This window comes from Chiloscyllium plagiosum, unplaced genomic scaffold (genome assembly GCF_037043375.1).
Source record: "Chiloscyllium plagiosum isolate Xiang-an unplaced genomic scaffold, Cpla_swu_hap1 HiC_scaffold_43, whole genome shotgun sequence".
NCBI lineage: Eukaryota > Metazoa > Chordata > Chondrichthyes > Orectolobiformes > Hemiscylliidae > Chiloscyllium > Chiloscyllium plagiosum.
In genome coordinates, this window is record NW_028270181.1 from 34495207 (window position 1) to 34501875 (window position 6669).

The following is a 6669-nucleotide window of genomic DNA, read 5'->3' on the forward strand; positions in this document are numbered from 1 at the left end:
CTGGAATGCAGTGCCTGAGAGTGCGAGATAGGGCAGATTAATCCAGGTGTTAGTGTCTGGAACACAGTGTCTGAGAATGTTGGTTAGGCGGAATAATCCAGGGGTTAGTCTCTGGAACACAGTGCCTGAGAGTGTGCGGAAATTAATTCAGGTGTAAGGGACTGCAAAACAGTGCCTGACAGTGTGGGATAGGCCGGATTCATCCAGGGATTATGTCTGGAACACAGTGCCTGAGAGTACGGTGGTGGTTGGTTTAATGCTGGGGTTAGTGTCTAGAACACAGGATCTGAGAGTGTGGGATAGGCTGGGTCAATCCAGGGGTTAGTGTCTGGAACGCAGTGCCTAACAGTGCGGAATAGGGCGGATTAATCCAGGGGTTTTGGTCTGGAATACAGTTTCTGAGAGTCAGGGATAGCCCAGATTAATCCAGGGGTTATGGCCTGGAACACAGTGCCTGAGAGAGTGGGATAGGCCAGATTAATCCAGGGGTTACGTTCTGGAAAACAGTGCCTGAGAGTGTGGGGTAGGCCGGATTAATCCAGGGGTTAGGGTCTGGAATACAGTGTCAGAGAGTGTGGGATAGGCCGGGTTACTCAGGGGTTAGTGTCTGGAACGCAGTGCCTGAGAGTGTGGGATAGGCCAGATTAATGCAAGGTTTAGGGTTTGAAAGAGAGTGCCTAAGAGTCAGGGTTAGGCCAGATTAATCCAGAGGTAATGGCCTGGAACACAGTGCCTGAGAGAGTGGGATAGGCCAGATTAATCCAGAGGTTAGGGTCTGGAACACAGTGCCTGACAGTGTGGGATAAACTGGATTAATCCAGAGGTTAGGCTCTGGAACACAGTGCCTGAGAGTGTGGGGGAGGCTGGATTAATCCTGGGGTTGGGGTCTGGAACAGAGTGCCTGAGAGTGTGGGGAAGGCCAGGTCAATCCAGATGTTAGGGTCTGGAACACAGTGTCTGAGAGAATGGGATAGGCCGGAGTAATCTAGTGGTTCGATTCTGGAACACGGTGTCTGAGAGTGTGGTATTGGCTGAATTAATCCAGGCGTTACGTTCTGGAACACAGTGTCTGAGTGTGTGGGATATGCCGGGTCAATCCATGGGTTAGGGTGTGGAACAAAGTGCCTGAGAGTGCGGGATATTTTGGATTAATCCAGGGGTTAGGATCTGGAACACAGTGTCTGAGAGTGTACGATAGGCCAGGTCAATCCAGGGTTTATTGACGGGAATACAGTGTTTGAGAGAATGGTGGTGGTCGGTTTAATACAGGGGTTAGTGTCTGGAACACAGTGTCAGAGAGTGGGATAGGCTGAATTAATCCAGGGTTTAGGATCTGTAAAACAGTGTCTGAGGGTGTGGGTTTGGCTGGATTAATAGAAGGTTTAGGGTCTGGAACACAGTGTCTGAGTTTGTGAGATAGGCCGGATTAATCCAGGGGATAGGGTCTGGAACACAGTGCCTGAGAGTGTGGGATAGGCTGGATTAATCCATGGGTTAGGGTCTGTAAAACAGTGTCTGAGAGTGTGGGATTGGCCGGATTAATCGAGGGTTTAGGGTCTGGAAAACAGTGTCTGAGTTTGTGAGATAGGCCGGATTAATCCAGGGGATAGGGTCTGGATCACAGTGCCTGAGAGTGTGGGATAGGCATTAATCCAGGGGTTAGGGTCTGGAACACAGTGTCTGAGAGTCAGGGATAGGCTGGGTTAATCCAGGGGTTAGAGTCTGGAACACAGTGCCTGAGAGTCAGGGATAGGCTGGATTAATCCAGGGGTTAGAATCTGGAACACAGGGCCTGAGAGTGTGAGATAGGCTGGATTAATCCAGGAGTTAGGATCTGGAACACAGTGCCTGAGAGTGTGGGATAGATGGGAATAATCCAGGGGTTAGGGTATGGAATTCAGTGCCTTTGAGTGTGGGATAGGCCGGATTAATCCAGGAGTTAAGGTCTTGAACACAGTGCCTGTGAGTGTGGGGAAGGCCAGGTCAATCCAGGTGTTAGGGTCTGGAACATAGTGTCTGAGAGTATGGGATAGGCCATATTAATCCAGTGATTCGGTTCTGGAACACAGTGTCTGAGAGTGTATGATAGGCCGGGTCAATCCAGGGTTTATTGTCGGGAATACAGTGTTTGAATGGTGGTGGTCGGTTTAATACAGGGGTTAGTATCTGGAACACAGTGTCAGTGAGTGTGGGATAGGCTGAATTAATCCAGGGTTTAGTGTCTGTAAAACAGTGTTTGAGGGTGTGGGTTTGGCTGGATTAATCGAAGGCTTAGGGTCTGGAACACAGTGCCTGAGAGTGTAGGATTGGCCGGATTAATCGAGGGTTTAGGGTCTGGAACACAGTGCCTGAGAGTGTGGGATTGGCCGGATTAATCGAGGGTTTAGGGTCTGGAACACAGTGCCTGAGAGTGTGGGGTTGGCCGGGTCAATCCAGGGGTTAGTGTCTGGAACACATTGCCTGATTGTGTGGGATAGGCCGGATTAATCCAGGGGTTAGTGTCTGGAACACAGTGCCTGAGAGTGTGGGGTTGGCCGGGTCAATCCAGGGGTTAATGTCTGGAACACATTGCCTGATTGTGTGGGATAGGCCGGATTAATCCAGGGGTTAGTGTCTGGAACACAGTGCCTGAGAGTGTGGGGAGGCCGGATTAATCCAGGCGTTACGGTCTGGAACACAGTGCCTGAGTGCTTGGGATAAACCGGATTAATCCAGAGGTTAGTGTCTGAAAGTGTGGAATAGGCCGGTCAATCCAAGGGTTAGTGTCTGGAACACTGTGCCTGAGAGTGCAGGATAGGGCGGATTAATCCAGGGGTTTTGGTCTGGAATAGAGTTTCTGCGAGTGTGGGATGGGCCAGATTAATGCAGGGTTTAGGGTCTGAAAGCGAGTGCCTGAGAGTCAGGGATAGGCCGGATTAATCCAGGGGTTATGGCCTGGAACACAGTGCCTGAGAGAGTGGTATAGGCCGTATTAATCCAGGGGTTAGGGTCTGGAACACAGTGTCTGAGAATGTTGGTTTGGCCGGATTAATCCAGGGGTTAGGCTCTGGAACAGTGCCTGAGAGTGTGGGGGAGGCTGGATTAATCCAGGGGTTAGGGTGTGGAACAAAGTGCCTGAGAGTGTGGGATAGGCTGGATTAATCCAGGGGTTACGTTCTGGAACACAGTGCCTGAGAGTGTTTTATAGGCCGGATTAATCCAGGGGTTAGGGTCTGGATCACAGTGCCTGAGAGTGTGGAGTAGGCCAGGTCAATCCAGGGGTTAGGGTCTGGAACACAGTGTCAGAGAGTGAGGGATAGGCCGGATTAATCCAGGGGCTAGGATCTGGAAAACAGTGCCTGAGAGTGTGGGGGAGGCCGGGTCAATCCAGGGTTGTGGATCTGTAAAACAGTGTCTGAGAGTGTGGGTTTGGCTGGATTAATCAAAGATTTAGGGTCTGGAACACAGTGTCAGAGAGTGTGGGATAGGCCGGATTAATCCAGGGGCGAGAGTGTGGGATTGGCCGGATTAATCGAGGGTTTAGGATCTGGAAAACAGTGCCTGAGAGTGTGGGATAGGCTGGATTAATCCAGGTGTTAGGGTCTGGAAGAGAGTGCCTGAGAGTGTGGGGTAGGCCGGATTAATCCAGGGGTTACGTTCTGGATCACAGTGCCTGAGAGTGTGGAATAGGCCGGATTAATCCAGAGGTTAGAGTCGGGAACACAGTGCTGGAGAGTGTGGAATAGGCCGGATTAATCCAGGGATGAAGGACTGGAACAGATGCCTGAGAGTGTGGTATAGGTGGGAATAATCCAGGGGTTCGGGTATGGAATTCAGTGCCTTTGTGTGTGGGATAGGCCGGATTAATCCAGGAGTTAAGGTCTGGAACACAGTGCCTGTAAGTGTGGGGAAGGCCAGGTCAATCCAGGTGTTAGGGTCTGGAACATAGTGTCTGAGAGTATGGGATAGGCCGGATTAATTGAGTCATTCAGTTCTGGAACACAGTGTCTAAGAGTGTACGATAGGTCGGGTCAATCCAGGGTTTATTGTCGGGAATACAGTGTCTGAGAGTATGGTGGTGGTCGGTTTAATACAGGGGTTAGGGTCTGGAACACTGTGCCTGAGTGTGTGGTATAGGCTGGATTAATCCAGGGGTTAGGGTCTGGATCACAGTGCCTGAGAGCGTGGGGTAGGCACGGTTAATCTAGGGGTTAGTGTATGGAACACAGTGTCTGAGAGTGTGGGGTTGGCCGGGTCAATCCAGGGGTTAGTGTCTGGAACACATTGCCTGATTGTGTGCGATAGGCCGGATTAATCCAGGGGTTAGTGTCTGGAAAACAGTGCCTGAGAGTGTGGAATTGGCCGGATTCATCCAGGGATTATGTCTGGAACACAGTGCCTGAGAGTGTGGGGAGGCCGGATTAATCCAGGGGTTACGGTCTGGAACACAGTGCCTGAGTGCTTGGGATAGGCCGGATTAATCCGGGGTTTCGGGTCTGGATCACAGTGTCTGAGAGTGTGGGGAGGCCGGTCAATCCAGGGGTTAGTGTCTGGAACGCTGTGCCTGAGAGTGCGGGATAGGGCGGAATAATCCAAGGGTTCGGGTCTGGCATACAGTGTCTGAGAATGTGGGATGGGCCAGATTAATGCAGGGTTTCGGGTCTGAAAGAGAGTGCCTGAGAGTCAGGGATAGGCCAGATTAATCCAGGGGTTATGGCCTGGAACACAGTGCCTGAGAGAGTGGGATAGGCCGGATTAATCCAGGGGTTAGGGTCTGGAACACAGTGCCTGAGAGTGTGGGATACGGCGGATTAATCCAGAGGTTAGGGTCTGGAACACAGTGTCTGAGAGTGTGGGATACGGCGGATTAATCCAGAGGTTAGGTTCTGGAACACTGTGCCTGAGAGTGTGGGATAGGCCAGGTCAATCCAGGGTTGACGGTCTGGAATTAATCGAGAGTTTAGGATCTGGAAAACAGTGTCTGAGAGAGTGGGACAGGCTGGATTAATCCAGGGGTTAGGGTCTGGAACAGAATGCCTGAGAGTGTGGGGTAGGCCAGGTCAATCCAGGTGTTAGTGTCTGGAGTATAGTGCCTGAGAGTATGGGATATGCCGGATCAATCCAAGGGTGAGGGTCTGGAACACAGTGCCTGAGAGTGTGCGGGAGGCCGGAGTTATCCAGGGGTTAGGGTCTGGAACACAGCGTCTAAGAATGTGGGTTCGGCTGGATTAATCCAGGTGTTAGGGTCTGGAACACAGTGTCTGAGAGTATGGGATAGGCCGGATTAAACCAGTGGTTCGGTTCGGGAACACAGTGTCTGAGAGTGTACGATAGGCCGGGTCAATCCAGGGTTTATTGTCGGGAATACAGTGTCTGAGAGTATGGTGGTGGTCGGTTTAATACAGGGGTTAGTGTCTGGAACACAGTGTCAGAGAGAGTGGGATAGGCCGGATTAATCCAGGAGTGAGGGTCTGGAAAACAGTGCCTGAGTGTATGGGACAGGCCGGATTAATCGAGGGGTTAGGCTCTGGAACACAGTGCCTGAGAGTGTGGGGGAGGCCCGATTTATCCAGGGGCTAGTGTCTGGAACACAGTGTCTGAGAGTGTGGAATAGGCCAGATTAATCCAGGGGTTAGGGTCTGGAACATAGTGTCTGAGTGTGTGGGATAGGCCGGATTAATTGAGGGGTTATGCTCTGGAACACAGTGCCTGAGAGTGTGGGGGAGGCCGGAGTTATCCAGGGGCTCGTGTCTGGAACACAGTGTCTGAGAGTGTGGAATAGGCTGAATTAATCCAGGGGTTATGGTCTGAAACACAGTGCCTGAGAGTGTGGGCTAGGCCAGGTCAATCCACGTGTTAAGGTCTGGAACACAGTGTCTGGGAGTGTGGGATAGGCCGGATTAATCCAGTGATTCGTTTCTGGAAAACAGTGCCTGAGAATGTGGAATAGGCGGGTTCATCCAGGGATTGTGTCTGGAAAACAGTGCCTGAGAGTGTGGGGAGGCCGGATTAATCCAGGGGTTAGGGTCTGGAACACAGTGTCTGAGAGTGTACGATAGGCTGGGTCAATTCAGTGGTTAGTGCCTAGAACGCTGTGCCTGAGAGTGCGGGATAGGACGGATTAATCCAGGGATCTTGGTCTGGAATAGAGGCAGTACAAATCAGTAACCAGCGACACTTAGAATTTTTTCGGCTCAGTACAAATCAGTAACCAGCGACACTTAGATTTTTTTTGAGTCTGTAGAAGTCAGTAACCAAGTGCATTTTTGAATTGGTTACTGACTTCTCCTTTCGTGTTGCGGCTGTGGTTGGCTTCAATTAGTCGTGGGGGCTTAATTATCGCCCAGGGGAGCATGCCCCGGTAGTGTGGCCGGGGACAGAGTGCCTTTTGAAGGGGGTGTTTCTGAATTTGGATGCTTGAGTTGCATTGCCGGATGGGTGTGATTTTGAAGGGTGTGTTTGCCTGGATTGCCACCGGCGGTGGGGTCAGGCTTAGGGAGAGTGTTCGGTTGCTGGTTAGCGAAAGGGTTAGACTTAGGTTTAGTGTTCAGGTTCCCATTTTGGTAATGTTGGATGTGCATTTTCCAAGGAGGCGAATCAAAGGCTTCAGAGGGAAGTTGAGGGCTCGGGGCCGGGTAGCCCGGTCGGATTTGACCCGGCGGTTCAGCGGACGGTCTCGCCTTCGAGAGC